Below are 22824 nucleotides of genomic sequence, written 5' to 3'. Positions count from 1 at the left end.
GCCTTTCATGGTATTGAAATACATTTTGTGAATTAATTACATTTCCCAAAGGTTTCTGATTTCCGTATTGAGATTGAATGAAGTAACCACTACCCTGATGGCTTGTAAATGTCATAAAATAGTTCCTATCCCTCCCCTTTTTATTAACTGCTTCCCAATAATATCTAAAATGCTGAAAATGAAGTCTTATGAACTTTAAAATCTGATACCCCCCTTATCTACCCAGCAGATAGTATAACAGTAATATAAAATGACTTTAGACAATCTCATCTTTCCCTTTACTTCTTTCTATTTACAATAGGTACACATTTTCCAAAGTGTGTGTACAAAAATTCATACATAGTTTTGCACATCACTGACTTAGACAAACAGATCTCTTGATAAAGCCGGTCAGGGTTGCTATGCATTAACAATACATATGTAATGGATTTGCACATCTAAATCATGTGTGCACATATTTTCATGAGACTTTTTGCAGTGTGGACAGACTTTTCATAAAATGTCCTTATTACAAAGTTGGATATTACTATAACAGCTGAGATATAATCTCAAAGAAAAATGGCTTAAAAAAGTCTTTTACCATAAAACCTAGGCAACATTTTACTACAACTCAAATTTACTGCTCAACCAATACACAGAAGCATGGGATTTGGACAGGAAAGCTTTTCAGCTTTCTCAAATGCAAAATAAATAAATAAATAAATCTTCCGTCAGAGTTTCAATTAAAAGTGAGAAATAGGCATATTGCCTTTCCTTATCTGTACATTAAATCACGCTCTTGATGGTAAGTGTTTAACATTTTCTGTTTATAGAAAGCATGTACAAGATCTTCTTTGAATCACACCAGTATCCATCTGTACAAACAGGGCTTCATTTGCCTCCTGATAGAGCTTTAAAAATGTGTAACCCAGACAGTCGTGACTTAGAATTTATTGCTATTAGAAACACCTTTTCTTATGCTGGTTGTGGTTATTCTAGATAATTAATAAATTATTGGAAATCAGTGAAATCCTCTAACAGATCCTCCTTCAGAATGAGTTACACCCAATTTTTATACTGATCTAATCTATACTTCTAAAGCGATAAAACAAATACAGTAGCTCAAGTAGCCAGTATTTATGTTGCATTTTCATTTTGTAATACTGGTTTGAAAAAAATCAGACAAAAACTCTGACCCCAGAATCTCTGTTCTTCAAAATTGAAGGTCAGACAAGCCAATGGGGGAATGCCGCTCTGTGGATTAGATAAGCAGAGTGTGCATTTGAAACTTTGGTAATGGATCAGCACCGGATATGTTTAAAAGAAAAAAAGGATAAATCAGCCCTGCAATGTAATACTAAGCAATTGCAAAGATGTCATGCAAGATAGCAAAAATGTAACTTGAGTTCACACTGGAAAGCATTGTGTCCCTTAGATACAGTGGCATTGCAAGCTATGACATTAAGGGCTAAACTGTGCAACACTTCATCATATTGCTATGCATATATTCCTGAAAGTAGCCCCTAGTGGGTTAATTTACCCATTGTGGGTATAATTTGCACAGTCTTGTCCTAAACCAATCATTTATTTGTCCACACCTTTTCCCCATATCTTGGTTTAAAGTATTCAAGATTGTCCCAGAATGGAACTGTACTTTCCCCCTGCACATTGTATTTCCTTTTGCTATTAATATTACAGTATTCTATTTACAATATTGTGCATCTTTAACACCCTTTTGTGGAACCCTTCTGTAAGCTGGGGGACACTTTCACCAGCCTGGCAAGGGAAATAAACATCACATCATAGTCCTTTAAAGGTCTCATGGATCAATTTATTATTTGCAAACAGACGATATAAATAACTCAGTGGTTTGAGCATTGGCCTGCTAAACCCAGGGTTGTGAGCCCAATCCTTGAAGGGGCCACTTAGGGATCTGGATCAAAAATCACTACTTGGTCCTGCTAGTAAAGGCAGGGGGCTGGATTCAATGACCTCCCAAGGTCCCTTCCAGTTCTAGGAGATAGGATATCACCATTAATTTATTTATTTTTAATAACAAAATAAATCAACTCAACTGCTCAACTGCCAAAGCTGGCCACAGTGCCTCGAGCCTCTACCAGCCAGGGGAAAAAGAGACCCCCCCCCTCCCCTACACCCTGGGACAAGCTGCTTCTTCCTTTTTTATCCTGCCCAGCTATGTGACAGGCAGGGATTCCTTAACCCTTTCCAGGTAGCTGCTTCACATTGTCACCTCTACACTCTAGGAATATGACATGTGGTTAACCTGTAATTACTCACTTTGCAATTCCATTGCAGCAAACATGAAGATGAAACACAAGCCATCTTAAATGTTGTGGTCCATTCCTGAAGTAGCCTCAAAGCAAAGGGCCTTCCACGAAACATTTACAAGTCAGCTTCACCCTAAAGCAGTCATATTTATGACAAGGTTGGAAACCTAAATTAAATTTAGGACCCAATTTTAAATAGAATCTTAACCTCCAGAGTAAACAATAGATGGATCCTGCCTATTAAATCATCGTTTTTTTAATTAAATTCTTTGCCGCTTGTGAGTTCTTTGAACTGAGCTAGGTGATAAATGCATTGTAATTTTAATAGGGTTATATTTTGTGCTAAACTCTCATAGAGAAGTGACACGAGATATATACTGTGTTACCACAAAATGCTGCATGACATTTTGCTGATAACTGCACAGTTGGTATATGACATGGCAGCTTCACAGAGGAAACAAAGGCAATGTAAAGTGGGTTATTTTCAATTACAGACTTTTAAAAAATGGTGAGTAAAAGAGCATTAATGGCATTTTTTAAGCTTTATTCTTCAAGGGCCTGATCAATTCCCATTGAAGTCAATGGAACGTCCTCCTAATGATTCAGTGGTCTTTGGATCAGGCATCAGTTGAGGTATTACAAAAACAAGGAAGATATTTACAAAACTACAAGTGTCAAATATATCTCCTGAAAAGTAATGTAACATGCAATGGTACGGGGCCAGAATAAAAGACACAGTAGGTGAAGGAAAAAATATAAGCATATATATTTTTTAACCAACTAAGGGTCCTTTCATAGGTTTACCATTGACTTCTTTAGGAAGAGGATTGCATCCATATGTGACACAAACCCATAGCAGGAGAAGGGCTGCTCACTCAGCTACAACCACCTCCTCCAGTAGACTCTGCAGTGGCTCATTGCCTAGGCATGCGGCAGCAACTGACCTGCACTAACTCATCCCTCAAGCAAAACCTGCAGTGTTTCAACCTTCAGGCACGCTGTATCAGCCTATCCCTAGGCAGGGCTCAAGTCATGACCTCGGGGCACAGGTATTTCACCTTCACTGCCAGAGCTGGAAGTTAATCTGTGCAACAGTGCCATTTGGCTAGGAACCCTCCTGCTGCCGTGCAATATTACAGACTCCCTAGATTTCTAGTCTGCTTTCAATCCTATCCCTGTGCCAAGCCTTGTTCCATCCTGCTACAGCCTTGTCCTTGCCATATTCTGATCCTGTTCCAGTGCTGTTCCTGACCTGCTCCGGAACTGCACCTCTCTCTTGACACCCAGATCCTTAGACCAACTCCAACGCAGCTTTGACATTTGGTCTGCTTCTGGACTCTGACTACAATCTTCATTTGGCTTGCCTATGAATTCTCACCCTGGTTCTGATCCACAGGCTGTCCCTGAACCCCAGTTTCAGCTCTGCCCTCTGCTCATTCCTAACTCTGTCTGGCTTTGACCACCACTCCTACCACCGGCCTTACCACCTAGAACCAAGAGCCTGACACCATCTCCATTTCCTGGCTTATTCACAATAAACATGAACTCATACTTTAATCTTCACTGTCTTTTAGTTTCCCCCTTTTAAATTAAAAACCTACTGAGCCTCAGCAAAACTGTATTTTCTTCAGTTATAATTTTAAAATGAACCCTAATCTCCCCCACCACTGAATTTCTCCTCTGTATCCTTATCACAGGATATTCAATGAGACTTTCCTATAATGTACTGACATATAAAGAAGATTTGCCAGCAGAAAATCTGACATGTTCCTAAAATAGTTAATCATTTTCCAGAATCACAAACATGTTATATTTAAGGTGGTGAGATTCTCCTCCGCTCCTCATAGCCCTATTTAAATTGTATGCCAAATGCCATAAATGTCATGGAGAAAATCCTGGCCCCATTGAAGTCAATGGGAGTTTTTCCATTGACTTCAACGGAGCCAAGGTTTTACCCCAGGTATTTCCGTGAAACACGTGTGTATGCAGGAGTGTGCTGATATTGTTGGCATCTTCTTTGTCTGCATGTACGAAATTCATCCAAAAGGCCAATTTTTATCTTGATGTGAGCAGGTGAGACTCCATTGACTTAAGTGGATGGAATTGTACCTACTTACAGCACGGCTGTGTTTGGCCCAATGGCTCTGTGATGGGCATAGTTTCATATATCTGGGGGGGGGGGGAACAACCCACATAATGACACATATTACTGATGCTTAGAAATCATAATATATAATACCACTGTTGCTAGGTTTCTGCTTGTAGAGTCCTGATTATTCCATCTGGATAGCAGCTTAAACAAAGGAACAACTGGACAAAAGAAACATATGTGCAAAGTCCAAGAACCATGCTATTGTTTTCAGTAGAGTTTTTCTGGCATTAGCTGCAGGAAAATGAATCACACAGAGTAACATTTTTCACCAACCCCAAACATCCTACACTCCCGTCAAATTGATGTACACCACAAATGTTCACTGGGCTGTAGAATGGGAACAAAGAGGGTTGCAGACATACAATTTGTCACCCTGATTTTATATAATAGCAGGATATAAGCATATAAATGGATTGGTTTGGCAGGTGAAAAGTAAAATTACAGGGAGAGGGGAATATTGTAGCAAATTCAACAGTTGTCATACTGCCAACAGATCCCTTTGCCATTTGACAGCTGTCTTGCAAATAGGTTGAAAAATGACGTTGTAGCTGAGATCAGTTTGATCTCCATTTCAATAACTTAGGATGGGACACATTTCCCTACAAAACCATAGTATTTGATCTTTTTTTTAAATATCAATAGGGTTATTATGAAATGCACGTGTTTGTGTTCCTGCTTTCTGAAAACTCTAATGATATAGCTGAATGATAGCATGATAAGAATAGCCCATTATCTTGTTTAAATGAATTTGCCTTGTCATTTGAAGGGATATTTTAGAGATGTCCATGTGAGATTTGGGATTTTCACTTTTGTTTTCCAAATATTGTTTGAGTGTATGTTTTTCTTTCCTAAAGAAGTAAGCTCATGCTGATAACTGGTCAAATTCTGCTCCCATTTCCTCTGTAGGAGGAGAAGGTCTCACATGCAGCATATAAGACACAGTTACATCTCACACTCTTTTGCAGGATATGTAGGGACTCCAGAAAGGTTGTATCCTATAGCGCGCAAGACCATGTCCCTGTGGACAGAACTCATGGGCAGGGCCTTGAGGGGTTAGTTGAGGAAAGGTTCAGTGTAACTGATACACTGCATTTTCTTCAAGGCTACTTCTTGATTTGTAGTTGTACTCAGTAGCTTGTCAGATCAGATTAAGCTGTAAAAGTGACATTAAACCAGGTTGGTGCTGCAGGTTGGGTTTGGTGTTTCATCCAAAATCAGATCATGATGTTCCTAATTTTACATTCATCATCAGACATGAGATAGCTGTTTTCTTCAGATTTTCTTGTTGGCATAAGGGAGGAAGTGCTCACTAGTAAATCATTATAGTTTTATTCTGATGACATGACATTCTTGTGTGCTTTCTCCTCCTGCCAATGATAACCAGGCTGTGGGAGGGTAGACGATTTTGGGTTCTTAGGACCCTTGAAATGACTTGGATTTCTCTTCTCCATATTCCAAGGTACTGACAATGTCATCCTGTCCTTATAATAAAGAGTTTGTATAGTCATCTTTATTTATATGTACATACATTTGGTGGAACAAATTTTTAAAGGGGCCCCAATCCAGCCACTAAGTTTGCATCCACATAAATTGTAGGCACAAATAACAGGTTTTAGACATTTAATTATCTTATTTGGAAGTTCAGACAGGTAAGTGAGATATATAAATGGTTATTTAGACAAGAAATTAATTCATTTGAATCTTAAATAGAGAGCACATAATTGCAAGGATGGGTATGTTTTATCCACCAGAACAACCAAAAACAAAAAGAGAAAGAGAGAGCTATATGGGACATCTATAACAGAAAGAGCCATTCAACTCAATAGTTTTAAAGGGCTGATGATAAAAAAAATATTAATAGCAGAAAAATAATGAATGAAATTAACAAAAGCCATTACAACATTAACAATGTACCCGGTGATAGTTAAACAGGTTTATACTTATGAAATCAGAGTGGTTCACATAGTAACAAGAGGATAATGAGTATGTACAAAATTGCATACATTAATATCTTCTTCAGTTAGAATTATTTGCGGGTCACCATTTAATAAATTGATTTCTATCTGCTGTATGTGTAAGTCACCACTAAACCTTTGCTGGTGCATGTGGAATCACAGGAGACATTTACCTCAGATTTTCTAGATGATAATCATAAGTAATATACTAGTAATACAGCAATTAGTGTATGCTTTGTATAGACCTACTATAGGTATTGGCTCCTGCTATGGATACATCTCTAATATTGTCCTGAAATCACATTTAAAATATTAAGCGACAAAGAGTCCTGTGGCACCTTATAGACTAACAGACGTATTGGAGCATAAGCTTTCGTGGGTGAATACTCACTTCGTCAGATGCATGTAGTGGAAATTTCCAGAGGCAGGTATAAATATGCAGGCAAGAATCAGTCTAAAGATAATGAGTTTAGTTCAATCAGGGAGGATGAGGCCCTCTTCTAGCAGTTGAGGTGTGAACACCAAGGAAGGAGAAACTGCTTTTGTAGTTGGCAAGCTTAAGTTCATTTGCAAATTTGACACCATCAGCTCAGGATTAAACAAAGACTGTGAATGGCTTGCCAACTACAAAAACAGTTTCTCCTCCTTTGGTGTTCACACCTCAACTGCTAGAAGAGGGCCACATCCTCCCTGATTGAACTAACCTTGTTATGTCCAGACTGATTCTTGCCTGCATATTTATACCTGCCCCTGGAAATTTCCACTACATGCATCTGACGAAGTGAGTGTTCACCCATGAAAGCTTATGCTCCAATACATCTGTTAGTCTATAAGGTGCCACAGGACTCTTTGTCACTTTTTACAGATCCAGACTAACACAGCTACCCCTCTGATACTTGACATTTAAAATATATTGGATATAAAGTACTCATTATCAAAACCTAGGAATAATCTACTGAAGGAAGGAGTCAGCCCATTCATAGATCCACATGCTATGTTATGCCTCTAGTCAAAGTGATCGTACTGAAATTTAATTGTATGGTATTGGTATCAGGGTTAGTTTTCATTTGGCAACAGATAAATGCAGTTTAATCAATTTTATGATCATCTTTATGAAGATTATGATTTTTTTTAAATCAATGAGCTAAGGTAAATCCTTTAAATCAAACTTGTCATTCAGATGAAGAGACATGATGACATTTTGGCCCTATTGAAATCAATGGCAAATCTCCTGTTGACTTAAAGGGGGTCAGGAATACACCCATAGGGTTTCAATGGATATCAATGGGAGCTGTACCCATCTACCTATAGGTGAAACTTCTACCCTTAAGAGTAGTTGGCTTTGTGTCTATTTTGTTATGAGCATGCAGTTGTTTACTGTATGACACTCACTTGTCAAAATGAGATACCTGTTTTCAAAGCAAAACTTATACTTAAGCCTCATGTAAAATGTTCCTGGCTAAGTACAAATTCAGTTTATACAATGTGATCTCCTAAGGCCTATTAATAATTTCAAACCCAACAGTTACAAACAAATTCCAGGCATTTATTTAAAAAAATTATCTATGTTAGAAATTTTGGAATTGTTTTTTAACAGCTGTAAGGGTAACCAAAATTTGGGGTCATTGGATGGAAGCATGTTGGGAAGGTGTAATCTTACTTAAAAGCCATACAAATTATGCCAGCCCCAATAATTAAGAGCTATAGTTTCAATCATGTGAAAATATTGTGCATCCGTGTAGTTACACCAATTTACCCCAGCAGAGGAGCTGGCCCTAAATATCTCCAATTCCCAGTGCAATCTCTAGGAGTTGATGAAGCTCAACACTTCATAGGAGACATTTCAGCAACCCGTAGTCTCTATAAGCCTAAATATTTAGGTAAGGATTTACATAGCTCAATTATTGACTCACTGTGTCCATGTTGATCAAACATTGTGGAGAGCGATGGGAGCATCATATGAAACAAAATGATAGGTTATTGCCAAGGCAAACAGAAGTTATTTCACAAGCTGTTTCTGTCAGTTAGTCATTACACTGATATTCTGCTTCAGCTAGCAGCAAACTCCCTAAAGGTTAAGGAACATTCAAGTACAGTACTCGATTGCAGTATGGTACATAGTTTACCATGTAAAGTGGCTAAACATGCTATGAATTAGAAAAAGAAAATAACTTTTTAATTGGATCTGCACCTAAAGAGGAAAAGCTGTGGAGTCCTAACATTTATAAATTATACAATGGCTTGAGTATGCATGATGAAAATGACCTACAGACTTAATATTGGGGTTTTATTTTCATTACGACTAACTTGGATTCATTTTCTGGTTGCGGCCTTGAGCAACAAACCACTTTGAATTCACTTCCATAGCAAAAAATTATGCTTTCTGTGCTCAAAGAATTGCATATATTACATATATGTGTGTGTGTATGTAATATATATCTATATTACACACATAAAAGTAGCCAGGGATGGCCAAAGATGGTCCCACAGGAGTATTAGGGGGATGGAATCTTCCCCTCACAGGCCACAGAGCATCACAGGAAAAATTATTACAGCCCAAGTGCTGCAGTAGCTTGTACTCTACTGGTACCTATCAGAGGGCAGTAAGTGGTGAATCTATACAACTGCGAATCTATCAGTCCTACCCCTGCTGCCAATCCCGTCCTAATACTGGGCCCCAGGAGCTAGATTCAATGATATGTGGGGGACTGTATATGATCTCAACTCCTGCAGCAGAATGACACCTGGTCTCACCTAAACATGGCAAGAGTTCAGTGACTCTGGAACGGTTTTTGGAGTGGGGTGCTGAGCTGCACCTCTCTTACCCCTCTCTATGCCCCTCACCACGCCCTAGAGGCTGAGAGCAGGGTTGTGGCTCTGCGAGGGGGGGACGCGGACAGGGGTAAGGCAGAGGAGGCTGGAGCCACAGCTAAGGGCAGGTGCAGAGACCTGGGCTTGAGGCAAGAAGCTGGGACCCCGCATGCAGGGCTAGTGGCCAGGACCCGGGGCCTGGGCCAGGCAGCTAGAACCCTGGGGCCGACAGTGGAATGGGACCCTGGACCAGCAGCAGAGCCTCCAGGTTTGGGACTGGTGGGCCAACCAGGACCTGGGGTCGAGTGGGACTCAGGACCAGCAGCGGAGCCCCCGGGCAGTTGCAGGGACAGCGGCCAGGACTGCGGGCGGCAGAGGCTGCAGCACCCCTACTTCCCGCACCTATGCAAGAGTTGCAGGATTTTTCCTGCAAAGCACCAAAAGGCCTTTCTGGTTTTGCTTGATTCCTGCCAGCAGAAACATTTGATTTTAAATAAATTTCCCTTTCTAGAAGAACATTCTAGATTAGCCCATTCTGATCAGATATTTGAAGATATCATGAGTTAAGCCTTAATTGAAACTGAACATGATTTATGTTTCCTAGCTGAATCCATGCTACAAACTACTATTGCATTTTTTATTTCTATTCTACGAGGAATTTAATTGCAAATCTGCCCATGAATTCACTTTAGTATTGAAACTACCTGCATGGATGGCTTTGGAATTTACTATTTCACTTTTATGTCAAACTTTTTGAGGAAAATATTTTGTGTTCTTTAGGGAAGGAGCCCACACTAAATTTACAGCAACCTCCTATTCAATGAACCTAGCAAGATCAAACTTGTTAGATATAAAGTCCAAACACTATAAAAAAAACTTTTGTGACAAACTGTCACTCTGTTTGCTGAGATATAACTGCATAAATATTCAGTGATATAAAAAAAACAAAAGCCATGGATAAGAGCTACTTATTATTAGGCATGCTACTCAGAACTCATAAAGGATGTCCGAGGAAACAGGCACATATTACTAATTATTTTCATTACCATTAAAAACTGCCTTTATTCATTTTATTTTTGGTACTTCAATTTTTGGTTCTCTTCACATAGGCTATTTTTAATTAAGAGCCAGACTGTGAACTCTTTACTCGCACTTATGAATAGTTACTCCCTTTTTTAGTCTAATTGATTTCAACAGGTTACTCTTATGATTAAATGCTGGCCAGTGTGGGTAAGAGGTTCAGTCTCTGCTGAAGTAGGCAGATTTATGTTCAGCACCCTTTAAGGTCCTACAAAATAGAGCAGATTGATCATCAGCAACATTCCTTGCTCAAAAAAGAAGGTTGAGGAATCATAATAGATATCAAGGGCTAAAATTCTGCCCTTATTTATTTCCATACAATCCCATTGACTTTAATAGGATTGCATAGCTATAAAGGCAAAGCAGGATTAGTGTTGCTCTGTGCCTGCTATGAAATAAATTACTGGCATCTGGTCATTCTACACGAAAGTTTCTGGAAACACTATATGATAAACTGAGCAGTTGGATGAAAATCTAGAGTGACTGAACAACAACAACAACAAAATCAATAAAATAGATGATATATTACTTGTGGCCAATGATATTTAAGCCATAGCTCGCTGGAGTACGGTGGTAGTTTAAAATAGAGTTGAACACAGGTCCCAGAGCAATTTATAAAATGTACAGGTTTTCCAGAGGGCAGAGGGGATTTCTAACCCCATCACTTTTCCTCTAAGTTTTTCAGTCAGCCTTAGATCAAATGAAGGAAATCATCATATTGGAATACCCGTTCCCTAATCATAACCCAACAAGAGTGCCAGTGCTGTTGTTGTGATAGTTATCAATATCCAAGGGAACATCAGATTATAACAAACTTTGGGGTAAAAAGAACAAGCCCCACATTTTTACCTGGATTAGGTTGCATGTGGATGATTTATTAATTTGAATTCCTCATGAAGTTTCCTAAAATGAGTGCTATTTATGAAATGCTGCAAAAGACTTAAGTCCAATATCAATTCTAAGAAGATTAAATACTTAGGCATTATACTGGCCTCTAAATTAAAGAAGTTGTATAAACTCAATTTCCAAGGACTCTAAATGTGATTAAATTGGATATGCCAGGTTTAAATATCTTGCTGTTATCCATTTCTGGAAGGATTAACTCCATTAAAACAAGCTCTCCCCAAATATTTATTTTAAATAACTTCCAGGGAAACGTGTTACTCTGTGTTTTAAAATCTTACCAAAAAGTTTGGCAAATTCATGTGGCAAGTTAAGAGACCCTTCCTGAAAACACAAATATTCTAGAGATCTAATGATGGGTGTGCAGAGCTCAACTTGCACCAATAATATATAGCTTTTGAACATACACCTGTATCAAATTATAAGTGAACAAGGTTTAACATATTGCATGGTGTGAAATTGAAGCCTTTCAAGTTTCACCTTCAAAAATTACTGTATCTGGGGTCTTCAATCCCTCAAAGGTTAACCCAAGCTCTTTTTGAAAAACAACGTTACGAAAGCCATAGTCTTGACTTTCTGCAAATAATACTTCACTAGTCACACCTGTTCCTGGGATTCTTCCCTTCTACGTCTTAAAAGCTTTCAAAATCTATTTAGTCAGGGTGAAATAGCCTTCTTATTAGAATTAGAGGATAATTTAGTCTTGCATTGTGGAGGTACAATATAGATCCATGTCATAGTTATATGGTCTTGTAGATTTCTTTCTTCTTTGCAAAGTAAAATAAGTGTTGGCCTTCTCTTGTAAATCAGCTCCTCAGAATATTAATACCGTGTAACTCATCGTCATGAGGTTTTGGGGGAATAGTGAAGGGTGAGGATTCTTAACTTTTTAAAGCAAGTTTAGTTCTTTAAAAGGTCACAATGACATTCCTGGTGACTGAAATCCTACACCCTGTGAACCATTTAGAAGCAATATATGTTTTAATAGGCAGAATCCAGAAAGTGGCAGTTTCAATCACTCCAGTCATCATTATGTTGTAAACAGATGTTATTCAAAGTCTAGGGCTCATAGGGAGTGTCTCAGAAGCGGCTATAGTGGATCTATATATAACAATCCCCGTAGACAGGGAAGATCCTTTGGGAATTGGTTTAGCTGGCTGTTGAGCTATACATCTGCAGAGTGGCACCAAACTACCTCAGTGCAAGTCAGGATCTAGCTTAAAGGAGTTCCTATGGATTTACACCAGTGTAACTGAGAACAGATTTGACCTATGTAGCCTAATGTCAGCTGAGCCCACAGAGGTAACAAAGAAGAGTCCATAACCTTATCAGGACTCCATCCGTTTCCTTCATTGATAATATTGGGCAGAAAAGTGCATTTCTACCCATAGGTCTGATTTCAATCTTGTACAAGTGTAGATCAGGAAGAGATCTATTGAAGTCAATGGAGCTAAGTGAGGCTAAAAATGAAGTAAGTGAGATCAGAATCAGGCCCCCAGTTTTTATTTCTGATTTTCTGTTACCATCTTATTTTGTTCTTTGCACTGACATTAGTTGTGGTCAAGCTTTCTCTATCCAATTCCTTTTCAGATAAAGGGGTTTCAGATGCAGCCAGACCTCGTTCTTAAGAAGAAAATCTACTGTCATTACTCATTACCACTACCCAATACAATTGTCCTTTCAATGTCAAAGACTTGGTTTCATTGTGCAAACCAAAAGTTATTTGTAAAGCTATCAGACATAAACCACAACACTGGGCTTTAAAGCAGATCACATATGTTTTATAACAAGTAGTGAGAGAGATACTCATCTGCTGTAAATCAGAGTAGCTTTGGATATAACTCAGTATTTTTCACATTTGTCTCATGATATTTGTGGAGAATATAATGATTGATCTGTTATTTTTTTTTTGGTGTTATTAAATTAGAAAGAAAATCAGATACCTCATTTGTTCAGGTTTTATTTTGTCTGTTTTCTCATGATCTTTGGGCCAGATTTTGATCCTTTATTCACTTGGAAAAGCACCTGATACCCACAGGCAGCCCTTTGACCTCAGTGGGATGAATTGTGTAGTACAGTACTTCAGCAGTTTGAGTAAGAGGATCAGAATCTGATCCTTTGAATCCAGAACCGTGACAGAGCCAGATTATGATGCCCTGGCTCATACTGAGTGAAATCCCATCTCCACTCAAGCTGAAGACAAAGCTCCCATTGGCTTCAATGGGGACAAGTTTTCACCCCTTGCGTAGTAACTTATCCAGTAAGTTATGCAATTGATAGCAATGGGAATGTTCAAGAAGGCATTATTCAACACAAGTAAGATTGAAAGAATCAGTCTTGGAGTTTGAAGCTAGATCATATGAATAAACTAAAAACAATGGGCTTGCAAATTCTGTTTTCCACTATACTAGTGCGGTTGGAATGTAACTCCACTAATGTCAACATAGTTACTTTGAATCAAAAGAGGGTACAATTGGTCCAGCGGGGCAGTTTACACTGTTTATACCCCCATGTACCTCCATAATTCAGTTGAGTTACCCCAATTAACACTGTTGTAAAGGAGATCAGAAGCTGGTTAATGAGGTCTGGATGTAGATCTAGATTTAGAGAACTGTGTGAGTTAGTAGGATATACTGTACATTATTTCTATTCAGAGCTGAATTTACTTTTGAGAACTAATGTGCATGCAGTCAGAATTTGGCCACTGGGTGATTGGGCAATTGCCTGTTATGGAAATTTACCAGACCAGCCGGAGACATTACACACTCCCAGTCTGGGAACCAGACCCTATGCACTGACTGGGAGTGTGGAACAGCTGCTTCAGGTTATGATTCCAGGCCGGCTGCTCCTTCTAAGATGATCACTGCTCAACAAACTACCTATTGGCTACTAGTCTGCATTACAGCTAAGGAATCAAGGCAGCTGCTCACAGCAATGCAGACAAAACCAAAGCATGAGGAGTTGCTGAAACAGAAAATTGAGCAGGCAGAATATCCTGGAAGTATGGGGAAGTACACCAGTATAACTTGTAACAGGTTTGGTGGGAGGGATAGCTCAGTGGTTTGAGCATTGGCCTGCTAAACCCAGGGCTGTGAGTTCAATCCTTGAGGGGGCTACTTGGGGTTCTGGGGCAAAATCAGTACTTGGTCCTGCTAGTGAAGGCAGGGAGCTGGACTCAATGACCTTTCAAAGTCCCTTCCAGTTCTAGGAGATGGAATATCTCCATTATTTATTATTATTACAGTGTAGGTTCCTGTAGCTCTGGCCCTGTCTCCAGTGCCCTTGGGTACACAGCACTGCTCTCTCTCCCTGCATCCTGTTGGACAAGTTTCCCATAACTTTTTTCAACAATGGGCCAATTTCTTAGTATGAATGGGGTTCCATTTTGCTTTGCATATAGGTAACTCTCTCACTAGTGTTGTACTAATAAAGTCGGTGCCAGCAATGAAAAAATCTTTAATTGAATTGATATTCATCAAATTGAATATTAATGCCCAGATCAGATCAGTACTGACTGAAATCACTCTAATCTAATGTCCTGTATGAAATGGTTTCACAAATAGGATACCATGAAGACCGAGCTATGGCTGAGTCCAAAAGGCATGCTAACATGGGGAAGCATAGCAATGAATGAAGTGACTGAAAGGCAGGAATTGAGGACTGTTGCAGAGAGTCAAATGCATTTCCATAAGCTCTTCACTTTATAGTCAGCTTTGTAACTTTCAGCTGTAGGTTTATTTACAATCTTTTTCTATTTGCTTGATTTTAACAGGTCGTTGTGGCAAGACAACCTCTTTGTTGGATAGGTTGACCTCCTGAAGACTAGGATCCATGAAATTTCAGAGGCTTGTGTGTGTCCTACCAGGTCACGCGTTCATATCATCTCACAAGCTGAATGCTACAGTGTTACTCTAGATGGAATATTATTCCAGGTTTTGTTTTTTTGAGCATTTATATAGCACATAATTAAATGGGACTGGCTTTCATGATGCTAAATCGTGTGCAAGGATGCAAAATCAATTCTCAAAGCTTTAAAAGTATGTAAACCAGTGCATTTTTGTATACAGATCCAGATTTCAGAATCCCTTTTTGTTCTTTACTTGCAATTATATAATTACTGTACACCAACATTAAAGGAAGGTAAGTCTTATTTCATTTGGATTTCCCTTTCACAGCAGCAGTGTCACAGCTTCTAAAACATTTTTCATGTGAACACAATGAGAAAAATCAAAGTGTCATGACACTATTTTCAACCACTTTTATTCTTAAAAGAAGGCTGCTGATAATTACAGACAGTGTGCATGTAGGTGGTGAGAGTGATCCATTAAAACATTTGTTAACGTCAAATCTTAGTTTCACAGGTTTTATTGTAAATGTCTTCAATGTCAATTTATCTATTTAATTTATTTGCATAGATCATGGTTGCCTCCTCCAAAGGGGCCAAATAGCTGGCTTAAACAACCATCTATGGATTCGTATGATGTAAGGGCAAATTTTTAATGGCAGCAGCTGGTATAGCTACCACTACAACACTTCCTTCCCTGTTCATTGTGTGTGCTGGGAATAGGAGGACAATAGGCTGGAGTGAACTGCTATAATAGTCTCCAGCTATGGATAGTCCCTGGAGAGCCATTAACGTAGAGGTGGAATTTAGAGCAGCCTTAAGGCTGTCCTAGATCTTCAGGGGGCTGAACAAGCAACTGTATATCTGTAGGATAATGTTGAAGCAGCATCCTCCAGCTTCTTATTGGCTCTCCCATCTCTGCTGTGCCCAATGGAGACTGAGCACAGAAAAAAATTGAGTCCATTGTTTGCTGTTCTATCACGAGCTGTAAGACACATGCAAAGGAGCAATGCAGTAAAATATGAAATAATAAAAATGACAGCTAACTTTGTCACCCTAAAGTTCTATCAAAACAACTTTGCTTTGTCTGCCAAAACATCATTTCCCATTGCAGATTCAGTATAATCCTTTATCAATGTTACCGCTTCTCTTTCCTCTTTTATTTTGCCCAGTCTTCTGGAAAATTCTGTATTCTAGTATTTTGAATCCCCAGTTCTATTTTCTCGGTCAGTCCTGTGTCTGTTATTCTAATAATACCGTACTTGTCCTTGAAAATGTATAACTCCAATTCAACACTCTGACTGCGCTCCCAGCATTTGTTTAAGAACTGATGGAGAGACACAAACACAAAGTATACACATGCCAGGGACAGATTTTCTCTGCCAGACATCCTTATTATTTTATAGTACCCTTCAATGTTAATCATGGGGTACTTTACCTTGGGATGTTGACATCTACCATATACAATCAGCTCCTTCACAATTCACATTAAACAAAATAATAACAATAATGCAAATACCTAGCTCTTATACAGTCCTTTTCATCAGTTGCTCTCAAAGCCCTTTCCAAACGTCTGTGACATTATCTCCATTTTACAGATGGGGAAACTGAGACACAGAATGGGAAAGCATTTCCTAAGGTTACCCAGCCGGCCTCTGGCAGAACTGGGAGTATAACCCAGGTCTAAGAAGTCCTAGTCTAGTGCTGGTCACATTGTCTCAAATAGCTGATTAGCAAATTAATTTCCATATTAGAAGATCAAAGATTTCCTTTCATACAGATGGAACACAGCAGGCTCAGTGACAAGACAGATGACTGCACAACTTCTGCATACGTCATTCAAAAACATAAAGCTAAGAACAAAACAGACAGTAATGACTAACTCCCAAAAATCTATTGGGCCAGATTCTAATTCCGTTACTCATGCTGAGTAGAACATTACTCCATGAATAGTTAATCAACTTCAATAAATGAGACCACTCGTGGAGTCACATATTATTTTGTCTGACTCTGATCTGCTATGATTAGAATATTTAAAAGGAAAATTCCCACAAAGAAGTTGGGTTTTTTTAACTCCTATTACCCTTTATTCTCTGTCAGCAGCAGTGGCAAGACTTATATTGTTTACAGCAGTGTTTTACAACCTTGGTTAACCATTTGACTGCTGAGATCCTCTGCTAAACTGTTAAATATGATGTCTTTTCAGTTAACACTCGAATAAAGATACTGGAGATGCAATTTTCAAGTGATGTGTAAAGCAGTAAAAGTTTCAGAGATCAGGTTGTTTGTATCTACTCAAATGTTTGCTCCAAAGCTTACATGAACTAACCAGCCCCCTCATGGCTCTGAGAAACTGGACCGAAAACCTCAGGAGAACAGGTTGTCTCATATTTCCAGCATTTTCTCTTCTGGTTATGGCCAGAAATTGGGAGAAAAGCATATATCATGGTATTTTGGCCTTTCTAGTTCCAGTCTTGGCATGACACTAAAAGTGAAAAAAAACAACAACAATAATTTTAGAATGTAAAAATAAAAAATAAGGAAATATGAATCCATGAAAAGAGGAATGCAAGAGGATAAAATGAAAGAAGCTCCCTCATGGAAATACTTATGTTATATTTTTCTTTCTTATGCTCTAGATTTACAATTACTTCCAAAAGACAAAGAGCAATGGATAGTGAAATCACAAATAAGTAAACCCACTGCAAAGGACAGATGTGCCGTGTAGTGAGGCGACTTGGCTGCCAGTCGTCCCTGCGAGGGATGAGCCAGAACAGCTGCCAGAGTGGGCGGAGTCACCACTGCCTGTCCCCGCCCCCCGGAAGCCAAGGGGCGGGACAGGAAGTATAAAGGCCCGGCCCCAGCGTTCAGTTGAGCGCCGGTGCCTGAGCTCCTGTTGGGCCGAGCCTGCCCCGATCCTGCTATCCTGAGGAAGACTGGCTGAGCCCACCCCGAGCCCAGTATCCGGAGGTTGACTGGCCGAACCTGCCCCGAGCCTGGTATCCTGAGGAAGACTGGCCGAGACTGGCCGAGCCGGCCCCGAGCCTGGCATCCCGAGGAGTGGCCTGAGCCTCCCCTCGCCGAGGGTCTGGAGGAGCCGCCCAACTTACCCAGCGCTCGGTGCCCTGAGGAGCCCATGGTCTGGGACATGGTGGAGGAGGCTGAGGACGTGCAGGTATCCATGGAGGGGGAGATTGGAGGTGGCCCAGGGATAGCAGACCCCAAGCCCATGTCAGTGTGTTGTGGTCAGGATCCCCACTGACCCAGCAGCAGACGAACTGCTGCTGTTAGCGCCCCGGGCTGGGACACAGTGGAGAGGGTGGGCCTGAGTCCACCCTGCCACGCCCCCCCCACCTGCCTTCACATCAACGCTCCGGTGTAGGAGCCCTAAAGCACTGTTTGTTTGCTCAGCCTCTGCCTGGGGGCCTGGGCCCTGAACTACTGGTTGCTTGCTGCCCCACCCCGACCGAGCCCAGCCTCGTGCCATGGGGCGACTTGGCTGCCAGCTGTCCCTGCGAGGGATGAGCCCCACCCCGGACGTCTACAGCATTTATAAAGGAAAAGAAAAGTAAAGCCACAACAAATATGGAACACAATTAAATAGCCTTGAAGCACATGTCCCTATGTAAAACCTACAGTTGGACTACATGACTGCTCGGGCATTTCCTGTTGGCTAAATGCCTGTAAAATTGTTAAGACTCACTGACATTTCTGCATAAGGGATGGTAAAAAACAAACAAACAATCAAAACCTTACTATTTATGGCAGACAGAAAATTAACTGTGCTAAGTACTAACATTTGGAGAAAACAAAAACTGCAGGAGACCACTGGTGTTTTCTCTGTTTTAATGGATAGATTCAAATAGCTTGAATGAATTGTTATTTCTTACACTGGAGAATGATAGTACAGCTCTAATTAAGGATCTGAGACTGTTAGCATATCCAGTCTAGCTTTAAAGGTTGTAAAAATTAATATGCACTGAACTTTGGCATAAAAGTCTCATCAACAAGAAGTTCTAGAAATAGAAAAAGAAAAATACCGTCCTTGTGTTGGTATAGAGAGAATTTTCTATTCATGCTACTTAAAAATGCAAATGTCAATGTAAAAAAAGTGAATGGAAGTTGGCCTAATAAGCCAGCTTTTTAAAAAAAAAAGGGTAATTTTCCCATTTAGGCACCTAAATAAAGTAGAGAGATTTTCAAAAGGGCTCACCAATGAGCAGCTCCCACTGTTCTCACTTCTGAAAATCTGGCCACTTCCTTTAGGTGCCTAAATGAGACTGAGCTCATTTTACAAATCTGTTGGATAAGGTGGTGACAATTTTAACTTGTTATTTTTCTGACCATTGTAGACATTTACATTTTATCTAAAATAGATGTCATATCATGTATCATGATTTGGATAATCATTTAACATATTTAAAGTAAAACATCCACTCTGATTAAAAACAAACTATTTGCATGTTTCCCCTCCTACACACTGCTGATATCACAATGCAGTAGTAGAGATATCAATCATACCAGTATGCATGGCACTGCACCAGAGTTATACCAATAGTTCAGCAGTGTACTGTACATTGAATGAGTTTTATCAGGGATGAATTTGATCCTAATTCTTTATTCAGAGTGATAAAGCCTATTGTCTATACCAAAAGAAGGACAGGAGACATTTGACATGCGTTTAATTAGGCCGCAACTTTGTTATTAGATGTCTGGGACTATCTGGCAGATAAAAGTGTACATTGCAGGTAACCCCATGTTTATTCTGTACTCACACTGGCGGCTTTTACCAGCTCCCCCTCTTTTTCCATCCAAGTCCCTCCAGCAAATTTATTGCCAGGACCGTACCATACCCAGGGGGCTTCCACCAGCTCCCCCCCTTTTTCCATCCAAGTCCCTCCAGTAAATCTATCTCTGAAACCTTACCATACCCGGGGGCTTCCACCAGCTCCCCCTCTTTTTCCATCTAGTCCTTCCAGCAAATCCATTGCTGGGACCTTACCATCCACCCTCTCGTATGAGGCTTAAAGTTGAGCTATCAGAATGGGGGGTTGGCTCCCTGCCGTACCAATCATAGGAGTCCCCAACCTCCCCCTGTTTGTTCCTTTACCGAACACCTCTTTTTAAGTCCTTTTCCAAGCCATTTATCTGGTCACTGTATACCTTTTCTATGGAGTACCTGAAATGGACATCCGCCACAAGGAGGCGCCAGCAATTAGCTTGGCTCCCCCGCCCCAAACCCATGTCAGGTTCCCAGACATTTCTTACTGCCCCCCTTTTATATTGGCCAAAACAAATGGGCTCTGAGGCTTTACAGGGGAACCCCATCCTCCCTGAATAATGTGGTGCCCCAGGATGCCCAAATTATGAGCCTTTTATGACCCCAAGGGATTTGGCCACTCCCCTGTTAGAATCTGTCGAGCCTTGTCCCTGCAGGTGGTGTCACATGGCTCCCAGCCAGACCCCGCGTTAATGCATGTCCAACAACATGGACCTGCATCAAGTCCCTTCTTGTTCTGGGCAGTAATGGAACCCCTGTACACATACCCAAATAGTGTTCTCCAACATGTGCCACATCATGACCGTGACTGCTGATGGGCCCCTGCGTGCACAGCAGTGTCATGAGCTGGTTTAATAACATGCTTTTCTTTCCATGCTAATGCAGCCTTGCCCCGTCACTGGACCCTAATTGCCAACCCTTAAGGCCACTAGGATGTCTGCTTATGTGCATAAGAAAAACAATCCTATGCCCACAGATCCAGACTACCGCCTCCATGGAATGGAATCACAACATATTAATGGCGACTGACCGCCTGATGCTTCAAACTGCTCCATGTAAAAGGGCCTTAAAAGGCAGGCTTGCCCCTTTTAAAACCTGAATTCCAAATGGATGAGTCAGCAACCCCACTGTCCCCTTTTGCAACAGTTTTCATCTCCTCCCAACCATAAAGCACTGTTCCCTTCATTCAGCTTGCCAGCCAAATACTCCCATCCCTTGCTTAAAGGTGCGGGGTGGTCATTCTGTACATCTGTGATAGTAAATCTATTACTACAAGTTTTACAGAAATTTCTCAGTCGTAATATTAATGAATATCCCTTCAGTCCTGTTTTCACAAACAATTCATTATGGAGACCACAGCACTGATTTGGCATTTGTCCCTTTAAATCTTTCAATCTCCTGAAGTTGCACAGTTGAGGTATCAGTAGAATACACTTTAATTAGCCCAGAGGAAATCGCAGTAAGGATTAAATGAGTTGGCTTGTTATTCTTCTGTTTGTACTAACTGCAAATAAAAGCATGTAATTGTTGAAACTGTTGCACTGTGGATATATAAGAAAAGAATCGTTTGGCTAGACAGAAAGCAAGCCTGAGAATGACTCTGTAGTCTGGTACTTACAGCACTCACCTGGGAGACTTTAGGATCTAGTCCGCCTGCTCTACTGATTTTTTTTTACTTTATCATTTCAATTCATTTTGCTTAGACTTGCATATTATATTAAACTATTACATTTAATATATTATATGGTTGTATATTATATTTAATGTTATAGAGTGCATTTATTATTTCTAATATAAAAGTCTAAACAATAGGAGTAGAAATGAAAAAGTCAAATTGAAACAAATTGTTTTCACCATATCGAAATAAAATTATTTGACATTATTGAAAGAAAATGATGTGACGTGATCAAAATGAAACATTTCAACAGGCCTGAACTGAAATGGTTCATACATTTTGTTTTGCGGGAAATTTAAAAATATTGGCTTTTGATTCCAATTCAGGACAATATATGTTTTGAAATGTCAGGATTTTCTCTGAAAGGGAAATTCTGGTTCCTGGCTAGCTCTAAAATTATGCTCCTGTGAAGAACCCACTGTCCTGGTGAACCCTTTGTGGGTTTGTTTCTCCTTCACTGAGGTTGGTGCAAATCAAGAGTAAATAAATGGAGTCATACTGGAACCAGCAAAAGGGGAAACAAGCTCTATATACTTAAATGAGACACTGAAATAACATTCAGTAGTATATATTCACAATTACTTCATTTCAGCAATCATTCTGGAAAGGAAAATCAAAAATATGCCACACTTTGAAAAGAGCATTCAGGGCAAGCTTTGAAACTAAAAAGCTAGGGAAATGGTTTGGGATGGAACTATGCCAAACTGGACCCAAACATGGCAAATTTGCTTTATCAGACACCAGGAGAACATTTGTGCCACTGACAGACAGCTAATTGCCCACAGCTGTCCCTGAAAAAAATGCTTTTCTGTGCCCGGTGAAGTGAGAAGCAGTCCTTTCATTGACTTCCACAGGAACAGGATAAGGCCCTAGACGTTCAACCCCCGAAGACATTTAGCTGAGTAGACATCAACAGAAAATGAATTGGGATTACTCTGGATTCATCCCCTCTGCATCTAAAAAAGCACTCTTTCAGTCCAATGTTCAAAATATGTATATGATAATAGCACTTATATATGATCTTTAATTTTCAAAGCGTTTTCTAATTCTTAGTAAATTAATCCTCATATTACCCATGGGAAATAATTATGCAAGTCATATTTATCCTCATTTTATAGATAGGAAAACTGAGGAAGAGAATTTAAATGATTTGCCAGGATTTAAACACAGGATTTTTTTTTTGATCCAACTACTCTGCTCATGCCATAGACTGCATCTCACTCTGTTATGAGTTTACAAAGTCCTAAACAAAGAAGGGTCTTGGGAGAGATTAAATAAAGCTCCACGAGAAAGTACCTGAACTCTTTTCTAAGAGAATGTAGTACAAATTAAGCCTCCAAAGGAAAATTATCACCAG

The sequence above is a fragment of the Malaclemys terrapin genome, chromosome 7, assembly GCF_027887155.1.
Source record: "Malaclemys terrapin pileata isolate rMalTer1 chromosome 7, rMalTer1.hap1, whole genome shotgun sequence".
Lineage (NCBI taxonomy): Eukaryota > Metazoa > Chordata > Testudines > Emydidae > Malaclemys > Malaclemys terrapin.
This window is presented reverse-complemented; position numbering follows the sequence as displayed.